Genomic DNA, 16,941 nt, shown 5'->3' with positions numbered 1-16,941 from the left:
TCTAGAGTGGTTATATCATTTTACACTCCCACCAGAAATATATGAGTGTTCTAGCTGTACCACACCCTTGTGACACTTTTTCCTGTTAGCCTTTTACTATTAACCATTTATTAGATCTTTTAAAATTTCCAAAGAAATACAAATTTCTTATAACATGCACATGGCTGATTGCCCACCAAGGGTGATTTCCTGCTTGTCTCCCCATCCCACTTGTCATACTAATTTTCCCATTCGCTCTTGTAGTTAGAACATGCCAGAAAATGAGATCTATGGGAAAATCTTCTGTTAAGTTTCTGAGAAAGTTTCTTTCTCTCTAAAATAATAATAATAATAGTAGAAAAACATCAAGAGAGGCATTCTTTCTCATCACTACAAATGGTTATGTGAGAATATGATGCTTAAAGCAAAACAGCTGTGCTGGTTATCATCTGTTTAACCTTCTAGATAAACTCTCCTCCCTTCCCCATTCTTCTCTCTGGGAGGCTTACCTATTAGGACAAGGTAATGTGTTCCCTTGCTCTCTGACTTCCTGTTGGGTTTAACAAATGAGGAGCTCTGGCAGGCGACTAGAGGAAGAGAGGACAGTAAAGGAAGTAGTGATCTCTCTACCTCCCTCCTGCAGGGTCCCCTCAGGTGGCTGTGTCTTCATGCCAAAGGTCACAGCTTGTTTCAGGTTAACTTCTCTACACATTTCCTCTTTCCTGGTTCTAGTAGCTGCTCCCTCCTCCTGCCCCTTCATGCCTAGGGATGGTGGCCATCCTGCTGTTATCAGCCAGACCCTTGGCAAACAGTACCATCCCTTGTGGCTGCCTACAATCTTCCCACATTTTTGTAAATAAAGTTGAGTTATGCTAATTTAACGGTCATCTATTTTCCCTCAGACCCTTTGAGGGACAAGTCTGAATTTAAAGGCCAATAATGATAAGAAAAAGTTGGAAAACACCTGAGCTATATTCTTGCATCTCTGAATTAACCAATTTTGGAATTTCTTACAACCAAACACCAAACTACTTGTTGGTTATACAGGACATAATTATAAATATAATTATAAATATTACAAATCCTTTCTTATTCTTATCACTTTTCTTAATTGGAAGATTGAGCTTACATTTTGTGACTTGGACATCTCACTCACCTCTCTCTAGTCCCAGCCAATCTGCAGTTGTAGGTCTCACATGCCTGCCTTTCTCATCTTCCTTTGTTCTCATCTCCCTTCCATTCTCCTAGAACTGGAATCCTAGATTCTGACCACTTGACTGTGGGTTGTTCTAAAAGATCAGTGCTATTAGACTCCTCATTAGTGAAAAGGAACTCCTTGGGCAACACAGAATCTCTAGCTTCATACCTTTCCTTCCTAGGGAATCTCTAGCTAGCAAGCTTACAGTTACTTTCTTTCTCCATATAAGCATCCTTTGCTATTATCCCCTGGCCACCAACACAATTAATTTAAGAGTTAAATTAAATACCTCTGCTTTGAGGAATGTAACTATGAGTGCATACACACACACGCATCAAGGCCATCCAAATGAGGTAGCAACATAGGTTGGGTTCCTACCTTAAGTAGACTTCCCTGAGTAGATGAAGGTCAAGGATACTTAGGTTATGAGACCAACCTTTTTTGGTGTCGTTTCTTAATGTTTTAATGCCCATGACATAATGACTATGAATAGATCTCTACATATCCCACTAGAAATAATTCATTCAGCATGTTAGTCCATATCTCCTGATACTCACTCTTGACTAAGAAATTATTCCCCACAACTGCTTAGGATGATATAATTGTTTCATTGGTGGTATTTTTTTAATTGGAAGTTTAGAATTAATTACAGATATATTTAAGATAATCAAACACATAGTGTTAATATTTATGAGTTAAGGAAATATACTTAGCTTTTGAGTATTTATACTGTTTAAAATATTTTAGTCTATTAGATAACAGGTAAAATTTGTGATCCAACTTAAAATGTATAATTAGCAATTGATTTAGGCCTGTGCATTTAAGTAGAAATTTTATTTAGTTTATATAGCAATTACAGTAAGTGTATAAAGTATTAAAACACTTAAGAAAACTTAAGGTTCATATTATTTCTAGGTCAATTTATCAGAGCCATTAGAGGTATTTTAAGTATTCTGGAAATTTTGTTTTTAGATCACACATTGGAAATATCTAAATAAGAAGTCAAATATATTTAACTTAAAAATTTAGCTTAAAATGTTCAAAGGAGTTTAATTAACTTAGTTTGTAAATGGGACTAAACATTAATCAAAGGCCTCATAAAAGTGATTACTAAATTTGCTAAACTTATAAATATAAGATTATAGAAGAGCTAAGTTTTCAAATTTTATATCTAATAATTCAAATATACTTTTAACTTAACACAACCTCTGAATAATCTTTTCTGTATACAAAATCTGCCCTTGAAAATATTGACATTGACAAAGCAAAACAGGCCCGTAAGAAGCAAAAAATTGACATTGACAAAGCTGGCATGTAGGAAGATAAAGAAGCATTAAATTACTGTGATAGTAAAAACCTTCTAAGAATACTGCATACCACAAATGTCTTCAAATACTCTCAACTTCAGGCAAGTTTTGTAGTATTAGTACTGAGAAGCAGAAGAAGGTAGTGGTCACAAACTGAGGCTTTGGAGTCGGATCCGTGTGGTTTGTGCTCCATATATAGTTGCAAGATTCTGGATGAGCACTAAACTTTCTAAAATGCATTTTCTTTATTTGAAAACTGGAGATATCAATAGTTCATAGACATAAGTTGTTGAGAGACTTGAATGAGATAATGCTTACAAAGTGCTCAGGAGAGTACCTGGCATCAAAGTAGAGGCTAAATAAACATTAACTAGTACTAGAAGGAAGAGAAATCTTCTACAGGAACTCCTCTCACCCTGGTTTTCAAATAGATGCCCTTAGAAACAATATATGATCATTGCAAACTCAGTGAAATCCTGTCTAGAAAATTATGCACCTGGTAGTGGGTAGAGAGGGGAAAGAACAGCTTTGTTTTCTGTTGAATAGAAACCACGATAATCAAAGATAAAAAAGGATATTGTTTATCAAAAATAGCAACTCTTATTTGTCTTCTGATAACAGCTCTTATGTGTTCATTCGCAAAGGAATTATAGTTTTATAAGTGCACTTAACAAGTTTATAACCAATTTAGCTTAGCCCCTGCCCAAGTATATTATTATAAAATGAAGTGAGAAAAGAATCATCATATCAGTTCTCAAAATTACAATTAAAATATTTAATGCTGTATCTTTATAATAACAGAAAAAAATAGAAGCCAACTTATAACAGTAGCTGATTTATTAAATAAATAATGATACATTTATAAATGAGTATGCTATTCAGCCATTAAGATGAATTATGGAAATTTATATATGTTATCAGGAAAATACATTTACAACATACTGATGAATAAATTTTAAAACCAAGTTGCAAAGGTTGTATATAAAAAAGTTTATTTGTTGTTTAAAAAAAGGGAGAATATATCCCCATTTTACCAGATATATCTATAGAGTATATAAATATATAGAAATAATCTAGATAATTAGATGTTACACGCACTACTGGCAAAAATTTTAACATCCATGTCTGTGAGGTTGTAAAGAAAGGTCTCCCCTACATTGTTTGCTAATAAAGGAATTGCTACACCAACCAGAAAAGTAACACAACAGTTTCTATTGAAATGTTAAATGAGAAATCCTACTTTTGAGAATTAAATAAATAAAAATGCCAGCATACACAATGGTAATTTTTTAGCACCTTTTTGTGTTAGCTAAAAGAACAACTTAGATGCTCCTTAGTTGCGCCGTGGAAATGATACTGTGGAACTTCCATGGGTAGGCCATAAAAGACATTGAATCATCCACCTTGTTCTCTATTGGATCAATTACCTGGGGGAAAGCCAGTCACCATGTCATAAGGACACTTAAACAGGCCTATGCAGAGGTCAACATGTAAAGAAATGGACTAGGATTTTTAAATCTAAAAATTTACTTTCTCTTTCTTTTGTGTCTAATGTTTCCAGTGACTATAAATAACAGACAAATTTAGTTTTAAAATGTTTTCAATAAATTTTAAAAATTGAAAATAAATTATAAAAGACCCTTTGGAATGTAAACAAAGAACCATTGTTCTCAAAGGAGCTTCACTCACCAACCTGACTGTAAAATTTGCTCAGAGTGCTGTTTAAAATGTGAAACTCATCCAGATACTTTTCAGCAGAGGAGTGCAGAATATTTTTAGTCTATGAAATTATTAATATTTAAAGCATTCTTGGGCTTCCCTGGTGGTGCAGTGGTTAAGAATCCACCTGCCCATGCAGGGAACATGCGTTCGAGCCCGGGTCCAGGAAGATCCCACATGCGTGGAGCAACTAAGCCCATGCACTACAACTACTGAGCCTGTGCTCTAGAGCCCAAGAGCCACAACTGCTGAGCCCATGCACTTAGAGACCGTGCTCTGCAACAATAGAAGCCACTGCAATGAGAAGCCCACGCACCACAACAAAGAGTAGCCCCTGCTCACCACAACTAGAGAAAGACCACACGCAGCAACGAAGACCCAACATAGCCAAAATAAATTAATTAATTTAAAAAAACCCAAAGCATTCTTTATATTTTGATGGGGAAGATGACAGTCAAGTACTATCCCGGGGAAATGCAGTCGCAGAAAAGTGAAAAGGACCAACAGTAAACTGGGATTAGGACACATCTCTCCAGTTCTGTGCCAGTCAGTTGACTTCTTATTCCCACCAACAAACTGGCAGATTTGAAAGATATATTTGTACATTTAAACACATCTGGGGTAAAAACAACACAAAACCTCTTTGGTCACATTACATCAGTAATTTTTTGGCATCGTGGTGGACAACGTGCACAAGATCCAAAGGCCATCCCTTTGACACCAGGCTGATGAGCCAGAATTCCACTTAACTTCCACGGCCAACTACAGCTTTTACCCAGCAAATCACATGATGGGACTTAATTGTCTCATGTTTCTATTTCCTCTCTGCCTTCACAAAATTAGAGTCTTCAAGTCAACATAATGCACCAAACTGAACTTTAAAGATATAAGTAGACTTGCATTTCTTAAATGAAAAATTTGTTTTGAAGAAGGCAGGAGGAAAAATTTGTCAACCTTGATCATCTCTTCCAAGCCAAGATGTTTGGTTCAGAGCAGCAGCCATTAAAGTGAGGGGAGAGTGATGCATAAGAAGAAATGCATACATCCTAACATCACTATAAAAATATTCTTGAAGTATCATGTCCCTAACAGATAAATACACCTTTATAAATATCAAAAGAAATTTGCTTTATTTTTTCTTCTTAAGGGGTTCACTGTTGGGACTGATTCTACTCATATTTTTCTTAGGCTTCAAATGGCAATGCCTTATCTGCTTTAGATGACAAATCACTTCCATGTTTGGGATTTATTTAATGCTCACAACAACCTTTTAAGGCCAGTTATCGGTTTTATTTAACAGAGTCAACAGTTCAAGTGCAAAGAAACTGAATGATTGACTCATAGCCATTAGTTGGCATAAACAGGACTCCAAGTTAGGTCTGTTTTCACTCTCTAAATGCTATATACTTCCTTCTCCACTGCATCTGCCTCCCATGTTACTGCCTGTTTTGCAGCCTTTGAATGCTTCATGGGAATACCTCAGCACCACTTTACCTCTGAACACCACCCCCAAAGCCTACAATGGAAAAGCCAACACATCAGAACTAGTGATTCAAATGAACATTGAGCTAGAGCCCCGATTATTGGCAACTTGCCCACACCTTTGATATGTGAGCAATTATTCAGTCTACACCCATGACCATGAGAAAGGGGCTCCTGGGAAAAGGGTGACTCATTCCATGACGAGCTTGGGGAAATAGAAAGGCCGAGGAGGCACCTGCATATAATAATCAGGAGGTATTGACTTCTGCTGAGGTCAGGAGCAAGATTTATTAACCAAAGAGATAAATATTGACTGAATATTTGGACAGCTCCTCTATTTCTTCCCAGAGACCTGGTAAATTATTCAGACTGCCACTCAGACACTAGAAACTCAGAATTTCCCTCCAGTTTTATGTCCATCTTTAGTTATAGACGTCCTGAGGGAGGAACTCTTGGTACCATATTTTAGAGAGATATTTAAAATCCTGCTAATTATTGCTTCATTTTTATCTATTCTAAGACTCACTGGCCAGAAGCCTTTTACTATACAGTAATAGGTTTTCACATCCTCAGGGCTTTTTTTTCTGTGGTCTGCAGTGTCTGGCTGTGAGTTCAAAATTCATCTCATGTGATAGCTTCTATTCTTCCCCCCTAGTTTTCTCTCATCCTTAAGAAGTGGCTTGCCTCCTTTGGAAACCCCTCCTAGGCTTGCAAATTGCATAGGTGATGCCTTCGGAAAGTTGAGTTCTGAAAGCCCCTAGTAGTGACGTGCTTGTCACTCAGTCATAGTAAACTCTGTTCTCTCATAAGTTATTCACAGATTTCCCAATCCAGAGGCCTGGTTTGGATTATCAAACATCCAGGTCTCTGTCCTCCTGCCTCAAGGTTTGGAGGGGTTTGCATGTGTCTTCAGATGTTAGTCAGGTTTCTTCTCTTCCTGCCCTTGCTGGTACATATCAATCACCTCAGATAACCTGCTTTCCTTTTCAGACCTCTCTCCTCAGCATTCTTCTTCTTGGAGTTCATCTCCTTTCTGTAAAGTTAGAGGTACATCCCCACATTATATTAAAAGCTTTGCAATTGTAAATCTGTGAGGCTTCGAAAATGTACTCTCCTCATTTAAATGTACTTCTCCCTGATCAGAATAATCAACACCTTCCACAGCCTGTTCCTGCTAATAATGAGTATGTTTAAGGCTCTTATCTCTTTGACTCCAATAAATTACTCAAAGTATTCATTCTAGTGATTTTGAAATATCTTAGAAACATTTGTGGCATTAATACAGTATATTGCAGCTTTTGAAGTTTTATTACTTTTCAGTTCTTTTTTATTACATATTTAAACCCTAATCCCCTTTTTTTTCTTGGGATGATTGTATTTGCCAGAGACCTGCATGGAAGAAGTCTACCTATCTTTATATGCATTTTCCTCCCCCAGTCTCACTGCTTCGGAGCCTGTTAGGGATTTATAAATGCAGACGTTACTACTATATTTTCTCATTCTTTCTGAGAGTTACTGCTTTGACATGACGGCAGGAATGGCAAGGCACCCAAGTTCAGCATGTTTCCTAGGGAGCAGGTGGGACGTCTTGATAGAAATGCTTAATTGTGACTTGAGCAAGCAATACCCACTTCCTAGTAATAACACATTTTCTTAGCAAGTGATATCTGAGTATGAGACAACTGCGCAGTGTCCTAAAACAGCTTCTAGTTTGTGCTGAGCTGAAGTTTGTACAGCATTCCATCTGCTTCAATACTTTCCATTTTCCTGGTGGCCACTAAGGTTGGGAGACCGGAGCTTAAGAATGGGGTAAGCCTGACCACGAGGAATGACATGCTGAACAGGCCATGCAAAACTTGTGAATGAAGAACATCCCCAGACCACATACACACACAGACACAGACACACGCGCACACACACACACACACACACACACACACAGGCTGATTCTCAGGGCTAAGTTCATGTCGGAGTCTTGGTCTCGGGAAAGAGCTGGATATATTATCAACACCCAGGAACCCTTGAAATTCTCCATGAACAGAGATCCAAAGAGGCTGAAAATCAATCATCTGCCACAAGGTGGCATAATCACATTGATGTCCTTACTGCTCGATTTCTTTCAATGTCAACTATTTGAGGACAAAGGTATCATTTTTACATTTAGATAAAAACCACTTATCACCAAGATTTACAAAGCATTTTGGTGCATCCAGACAGCCATCTGCATATACGGGATAGTACATAAAGAAGAAAGGTTACTGCTGCTGAATAAAAAAAGCAAAAAGTACGTTTTGGTTACTCATAGCTTCCTGTGGGAACCTGTGCGCTCCCCACATTTGATGACCATTTTCTTTCTGGACGTAGTCGTGATATGGCATCCCTTGAAAAATATAATTTAAAGATTAAGAATAGAAAGCATTTAGAATATATTTTACAGCATATCATACAACTTTTATGATGTAGGGGGAGTGTGAACAAAGATCCAGATGCTATAGAAAATGTCTTAAGAGCCATCACAGGAGCAGAAAGGGAAGCCTCTGGATGCAGTCATGGTACAGATCCAGCTGCTACTGCTCATTGGGGCTTGGGCTCTGCTCTGACTGAGGTTTCCAAATCCTGGCACACTCACTTGTATTCTGGGGGATTTCATTAAACTCTCTGTGCGTAAATTGCCTCATATTTGAAAGTATTTGAAAACAACACTCCAAAGCACTGTTGTGGGGATGAAACAGATGAGTTCATATAAACATAGCTGCTAGTAGCCTGCAGCACATTGTGGAAATTAGACACAGGGGACCTTCAGGGTGGTCACACATCCCCTCTCTGGTGTACACTCCTGGCAAGAAAAGCTCCCGCTAGATCTCAGCCCACTCACCCCTTTACCTGGTCACCCTTGCTCAGGGAACACCCCACAGAATCGTATATCTAGGTTCTACACAGAAGGCACTTAAAACCAGAGCTGACACAAGTCAGATGAGTCTTCTCAAAATGTTTGCTGTCCTCCTCATCATCATCTCTGCGGTGGTCTTCTCGTTGTAGCCTTACTGTGTCTAGTTTATTCTGCAGAGATGTCAGAAATTGTACTTATAGGTGGGCTAAGGTGGAGAAGCAATATTTATTTAAACACTTTATAAATTAACATGTCGACTGGATGGTAAAAAACTATGATGAAAAATTGTTACTGGAAGGAGTGTGGAGAAAGACCATGAAAGAAACAGAGAAGTCCTAAAAAACTGGGCCACGTTCCCCAGCCTGCCCACAGTGCAGATTGCTCTTCCAGCCTGAGCTCCCCACCTAGCTCAGGGCTCCCTCCAACCGGGATTGGGACTTGGCTATACTTTTAAAATAAGCTTTTTGCTTTATTTAGTGCTTTGGAGGACACCAGGTCTCTGGGACCTCACACCAACATATGACTTCCTAGGTGATGACCATTCTGCAGGGTCCTAAGGTGTCAGCCTGCCCAAATCAACTCAGAATGACCACTGTACTGTAGCTGGCTGAGGGCTCCATGGCATCCCTGCCTGTCATTAGGTAGTGTGCAGAGGACACCAGGCAAGGAACCAGTTGGCACAATCAAGCTCTGACAAGCCACAGGGTTTCAAGGTGCTCTTTTATTAAAAGAGCGTCGCTATTTGCTTTAACTCTGGCAGTAGGAGCAATGTGAATACTTTGCATTCGAGAGAGTACATAATATAGGCGAGGTGCCTGACCAGGGATCTTTCAGTCTAAATAAAACAAATATTAACACAGGAAAGGTGAAGAATGAGACAGTTTTGTTCTTACAGTTTGTATCTAGTTCAGAGGACCCTGAGTCCCTTTCAGAAGAGGAATAAAGAGTATTCATGCCACATCAGGCCACTGGACACAAATCCTGTTTTACCAGGATTTAGTCTCAGAATGCAGTTGGTGGCAAATACGTATGTTTATTTTGCAAAATGAAGATTTCTAAAATATTGGTAGAACTTGAGGAGGGGCTAACTTAGAACTTAAACATGAATAATATATTTTAATGATATAGCAATTAAGTCAGTTTTGTTGTATTAGAACTGCTAATTTTCTACTCATTCAAGGGAGAAGGGGGCCTTTCTTTTCTAAGATAAAAATGCTCAAACTGAGCTTCCCTGGTGGCGCAGTGGTTGAGAGTCCGCCTGCCCATGCAGGGGACATGGGTTCGTGCCCCGGTACGGGAAGATCCCACGTGCCGCGGAGAGGCTGGGCCCGTGAGCCATGGCTGCTGAGCCTGCGCGTCCGGAGCCTGTACTCCGCAACGGGAGATGCCACAACAGTGAGAGGCCCGCATACCGCAAAAAAAAAAAAAAATGCTCAAACTGTTAGTTTTTAATTCTCCAGGTCACAAGCCCTTTGACATTATCTTTTTGTGAGGCTCCTTTGAAGTAAACGTGTTATTAGTACAAGAAAATTATGACTCTTGTAAACAGACAAAGACTACTAGTTTTGGTTGCGTTGTTTGACACATGGTTATGGAGCCGTTGCAGTGCTAAGCCACTTGAAAAGTCATTGATCCAAAGCGCGGTATTTCCCGGGCAGCTATTGTAAATTCTTCCACAACCGAGTCATATTGGGTAGTTTATGACAAGCTCTGAAGCAGTCACTGGTAATGACCTGGAAACATTCACAGGTCAAAAGAAGGAACATTATTATGGGCCCCAGCAGAAGCGGGAGGCCCATCCACAGGGACAGCTTGGGACTAATGTGAACTGGATTGGGAGATCTCCCGTAGGAGTGCTGGGACCCCCCATTTCAGCCTGAAGAGCTGTCAGCATGGTGCCTTCACGACATAGTGTTCACTCTACCCTGCCTTCATGGAACGGCAGCTTGGAGAGGAGATGGAATGGTAAAATTAGGTTGGCGGGGGGCGGGTTAGGGGGGCTGAAGTTCCAGTATCTCTATCCAACTTCAGAACAGAGCTGAACATCTGTTTTACACATCAGGCTTCTGAGCAAGGCTCTGTTTAAAAGGCTACTATTTAAAAACAAAAAAAAATTTTAACTAATGTTATAGAAAGAGTTAGTGCTGGGGAAATAGAAAAAGGAAGATCAAGGGAGAATGAAACTAAGTCAGAACAAGAGGCCTGATTAACAGAGTCCTGCGAGCATTGTTCCTGAGAAGTGGTTGAGGGTGGGATGTGGAAGCCGGGTTAGAATGTCCTGACAGCTTTGTTGGGCTTGAGGATGGATTCATTTGAATGAGGAGCAGGAATAGAAACAAAAACCAAAAAAACCCAAAAACAACTCTCTCCCGAATGGAACTTTTAATCCTAGATATACCAAGCTAAGAATTTAGATTGCTATTTTACTTATTTTATTTTTAACTTTTCTTAAGAGTACTTATTTTGGTTGTCATGGTTAATTTTATGTGTCACCTTGACTAGGCTATGATGCCCAGGCGTTTGGTCAAATGCTAGTCTAGATGTTACTGTGAAGTCATTTTGTAGATGGGATTGACATTTATAGCCAGTTGACTTTAAGTAAAGCAGATCAGCCTCCATAATGTAGATGGGTCTCATCCAATTAGTTAAAGGCCTTAAGATAAGCAAAAAACTGTGATTTTCAGAAAAAGAAGAAGAAATTCTGCCTTAGTAACATGGAAATCCTCCCTGAGTTTCAAGTCTGTAGGCCTGCCCTATACATTTCAGAGTTGCCAGTCCCCATTACAAATAGATAGATAGATAGATAGATAGATAGATAGATAGATAGATAGATAGATAGGTATCCTGTTGATTCTGTTTCACTGGAAACCCTAACTGTCATCCAAGAGAGGCTCTGGTCACACTCTAGCCTTACACTAAAAGAAAGAACATGAGTTCAGGGGCCACACAGCCCAGATTCAAACCCCAGATCTGCCACTTACTAGCAAGGCCCTATGTAAGTTATTCAATCTCTTTGATTTCCAACTTCCTCAACTACAAAATGGGAGTCATGTTATTTATCTTCCTAGTATTGCTCTCATGAGAATTAATTGGAAAAATATGTATGAAAATAGACGATACAAGATTTGGCATTTAGTAGGTGATTACAAATGGCAAAAAGCGTGAATTATCTATTTTAGCTATTATACTGAAAAATATTCAGACGGCTTTACCAGCTATTCAGGTCTATGAACACCAGTACTATCTCAGTTCCTATTTCTAGACATAGTCAATTAAAAATAGCCTTTAGAGTGTATAAAAATTTCCTAATTTGGATTCCACGAAACAATATTGCCATGAAATTATTGAAGGAAAAAATGGTCCCAGATTCAAATAGGAACGACAGTCTACATAACTATAACATCCTCTGAGAGATTTCTATTTTACATTAATACATCAAGGTTAAAGACTGAGAAATTCTGCAGTCTCATTTCACTTTGTGTAATCTAAGTATGGTAGTTGTTAGGCCTGTTTACAAATATCCAAATTTTCCTCCCCTTCCCCAGGCACATGGTAAGCTTTCCTTCCTCACTCTTTGAAATTACATGTGGTCCTATGACTTGCTGTGGACAGAAAAGTGTGAATGAAGTGACATGTACCATTTCCTGGTGGGACCATGAAAGCTAGCCCTCTGCTGGCACTCTGTACATGGTGCACATGACTGAGAAATCAATTTTTTCTTGTTCTAAGCCAGATTTTTAGGCTGTTGCTGCAGCGTGACTTGGCCTAGTTCATGTCATACAAGATTTTGAGGGAAAAAAAAAGAAAAGCAATGCTGTAAGAAAATCCTAAAATATATATGACATGTGTTAGTAGTTAGGTTGCAAATATTAAGGAAGCTATTAGCAGAATCTGAAAGGATAGCAAAATATTTTGCAATATCAGTACCTACATGACTACTGAGTCATTTTTCTGGAATCCCTATCAGCTAACATATTTTGGAAAGTGCTGATCCAGAAGGGTTCACTGCAATCCTTTCCTTCTTCTGCATGTGAATTACTGCCAAAAATAACTAACTAACTAACTAATTAAGTAGCTAACTAAATAAATAAATATGCAAGAAAATATTATATGAATGGAAAAATAATCATCTGATATTTCTTTCCTAAGTTATTCATTTTTATGCCTCCTGCTATTTATTCAAGCTGCAATGCTTTTCCTCCCTTATAGTCTCCTTCACCCTGTCTTATTCTTCATAGTTGAGTTCAAATAGCACCTTCTCAATAAAGCCTCACCAGATTCAACCATTCATGATTAATTCTTTCCATTAATTTTGGACTGTACTTCATGTCTAGCATTTACCATCCTCTGCCTAATAACATGATTAGTTGGTATAAGTATCTCATCACCAACAGATTCTAATCTCCTTTAAACTTGGTACCGTATCTTAATTCATCTTAATATCTCTTATAGGACTTAGTATGAGAGTTTATACTTGAACTCAGTGAATGTTCACTGAATGAGATTATGCTAAAGACAAAGTAATGATACAGTTATTCATAATAACAATAACTACAACAATAATCATTTTTTAAGTAAAACTTATTCACTTTTATTAAATAAAATAAACTTTTTTAACATTTACAATGTGATAGAATCTATAATAAGATGCTTATACAATTATTGATTTAATTTTCATATTGTACCTACGTGGTAGCTACTGTTCTCATTTTATAGACAAGAAAATTGATGCTGAGAGAGATTAAGCAACGTGACCAAGTTCACACAGCCCATAAGCCACTGCCATATTTGGCAAATGTAGCCTAGCTATTGGCCTCAGGTGCAGAATGGTAGATATTTACAATTACACATGCTGTATCAGCACATTCTGGCATTTCTCTTTTCCAATTTAGGGTAGTCAACCCCATAGTTTGGCAGATGTAGCTTAGAGCAACACAAAAATGGAATTTGGGCTGCAGAAAAAGAAAGGAATAGAGAAATTGTAAAAGACAAAGGGGCCTACTCTGTAGAAACAGATAATAAGGCCATGACAGCCACCGCTCACCCTTCCCCTCTCATAAATATGGAGGAGTGGCAAAGAGCAGCAGAAGAGGGAATAGAGCAGAAGGGAGGAGGGGAGGGTGTTGTGTGTGCTGCATGCTTTGCTGGGCCAGAGATGAGGGTGAAGCTCAGTGAGCTCCTGGCTTCAAAACCTTAGAGATACTGGTGGGGAAACATATTCAAATAGCATCATTGGATATTCGATGTCAAAAGAGCTAAGATAAGCTGCAGATTACTTTTTAATAAAAGTAGCTTTGGAAGTTGTCTTTGTCTCTTATCCTTCTTATTTGCTGTATTCTTTGGAAACCCTGCCATTAGCATTAATTGAAAGAAAGCACCCAGTGTGCTTAAATCTTTGTCAGGGGAAAAAAGACTCCTCTGATCAAAGAACCAACATTATGCTCTGATGAAAAGATAATCCTATTTCTGTGACTCGCCACAATTGATTTCTTTGTGGACAAGATCCACAATCCCATTCACGCATGACAGTTGGTGTTCAATAGGATTGCGTTTCAACAAATGTTTGATGAATGCCTACTATGTGCTAGCCCAGGTCAAGTGTTGCAGAGAATATGAGAACCAAAGAAAACGTATCCCTTCCCTCTGAGAGTGTGGGAAGATAAAATGCAGGCATGTGACACTTTTGAGACAGTGGAGTAGCACAGGATGTATATGGAATCTCAAAAGAGAGCAGAGTAAGGTGGTCTAGAGTAATGTTGGAATGCTTAATAGAAGAGAGCAAATAAAAAACTATAAATGAAGGATTGTCAACATAGGCAGAGAAACATCAATTTATTTAAAAAAAAAATTAAACTACAAGTCATACATGCTAGGGTGTGGAATATTGACCCTTCATTCACATCCAGGGTTTTCTCCTGTTTCCCACAGAGAGTGCTTAGATCTAGGAGGAACACAGAAAGGGAATTTTAGCAGATAAGCAAGGTAAGCCTGGGTGTGCCTTTGAAAGAAGTTCATGAATCTCATTTCATAGGTAAAACTGGGTTTCAAGAATATTAACAAATTTGTCCGTTGTTACACAGATGAACAAGCTGAAATTCAAGCAGAGACCATCAAAACCCTAAAACTGTTTTCTTCTTTTTTTTTTTTTCTTCTTTTTTTGTGGTACGCGGGCCTCTCACTGTTGTGGCCTCTTCCGTTGCGGAGCACAGGCTCCAGACGTGCAGGCTCAGCAGCCATGGCTCACGGGCGCAGCAGCTCCGTGGCACGTGGGATCTTCCTGGACCAGGGCACGAACCCATGTCCCCTGCATCGGCAGGCGGACTCTCAACCACTGCGCCACCAGGGAAGCCCTAAAACTGTTTTCTGTTCATTTTTCTCTGCATTACTCAGCTTTTCCTGACATAGTCAGGAAAATTGCGAAGACTGTATCCAGGAAACACAGCATAGTAGATAGGCACCAAGTTAGCTCACCTGAACCCTCACATTCTCTAAGAATAGCCCAAAGGGCTCCCACATCTACATGGTAACATCAATTTGCCCCTGCTGCCATTCTATCCCTGGTGACCTTCTCCTTCTGGCCAAGACTGACTGGGCCAGAAATGGCACAGGATGTAATTGGGACGATCAGTGACCTTTCTCCCTGTCTCATCCTTTGACCCTACTTGATTTCTTCAGAGATGATTGGTCCCTGAACCAAACTGAGTAAGAAAAAGAAAGTCAGTCAAAGTGGCAGGTCTTTATTATGTAACTGGGAATGGTCAGCTCTGTGTCTTCTGTGATGTGCATCAATTAATCAAAGCCTGTCTGTAGAGAGAAAATACAGACTAGAAAGAAACATATTCAGTCCCCCCTGGAGGCCCAGCTGTGTCCCTGCCCTGGACACCATGAGACACTCCATGAGTATGATTGTGAATTCCCCCTTTCTGCTTAAGCAAACCTGGTGGATTTCAGTCAAATAAAAATAATTTGACCCAAGATCTTAGTGGATCTTATTGGTGAAGTGAGGATGAAATACTGAGACAAGAAAATCAGCTGATAACCAGAGAGATTTAGAGAAATAGGTCAAATGGTGAGATAACTCGAAGAGTAACATGGCTCAGGAAGTTATGGCCCAAACACAGGATAAGTGTCCTTTTATACTGCACCTGTCACATGGTGAAGAGCAGGTAGAGTTGTTAGAAAACATGGTTCTGAACTGATCAGTAGCAAATTATTTGTTATTGTGCTCACAGGGGATCTCCCCTGGCTTGAAAAGGCAGTTGGAATGGGTAAGATGCTTACCACAGCAGCCAAAGACAACATAATTGGTGAAGGGTAGCAGACTATGCAGTCCCAAAATAACGCGACTTTGGCATAAGGATTATTTTGAGCTGAAGGTAATTTCGAAGAAGCAGATACAAGAAAGCTCTCTTCCCTCCCCCTACTTGCCTAAATGCAGGATGTAATTTTGTAAAGGTTTCCCTCCTCCCCTTTCTACCAGGAAGGACAAAAGATAATCATCAGAGAAAATTCTAGAATCTTATCAGCCCAGAGATAGCACCAAAGGAATCTATATGTCAAACTTCATTGACTAGCCCTTGTCTTCTGTTAGTTCCTCCATATTTACCCTCCCATTATAGGCCATCCTAGAAATTCAAAGCTCTCTTCCTTTGTTTTGTCACATCTGTAAAAATATATTATTCCTTTGTTAAATGCTATATAAGCCCAAATCCAAACCACCCCTTTGAGATACACTAAATGCTCCCGTGTGTAGGAGCAATGCACACGTTAATAAACTTCTGTTTTTCTCTTGCTAATCTGTCCTTTGTCAGTCTGCTTCAGAAGGCCCCAGTCAGAGAACCTTAAATGGGTAGAGGAAAAGGATTTTAGACAGACTTTGAACCATGGTTGAGAAAAGTATTCAGTTAAGTGGAATGAAAATGAGGTGAGGCAATAAACGAAAAGACAGATCACAGATTTAAATCTGAAAGTGGGAAGAGATGGGAACTCCTTGTTCCAGTTTGTTACTATAAATAGTTCAGGACTGATGGGATGGAAGGATGATGGCAAATTGTTGGCTGTTCATCTTTACAATGTTATGTGCTTCACACTTGCCAAGTTTATGGCACGATGGTATAAGAGCATGCAGGCTAGAGGCACAATGCCTAGGTTCAAATCCCAGGTCTGATACTTTTATCTTTGGAACCATGAGCCAGTTATTACACTACTCAATACTCAGTCCCTCATTTATAAAAGTGAGTGAATAACTTAGCTCCCACTATGTCATATAACAAACCCTAAACTCATCAGCTTAAAACAAAGAGCAGTTATTCTTGCTTCAGTTATATGGTTCAGTTGTATGGGTTTTTATGGTCTCAAACTCAGTG

The sequence above is a fragment of the Leucopleurus acutus genome (assembly GCF_964270905.1).
Source record: "Leucopleurus acutus genome assembly, chromosome: 2".
NCBI lineage: Eukaryota > Metazoa > Chordata > Mammalia > Artiodactyla > Delphinidae > Leucopleurus > Leucopleurus acutus.
The sequence above is the reverse complement of the archived record's forward strand: the minus strand, read 5'-3'. Positions refer to the sequence as shown.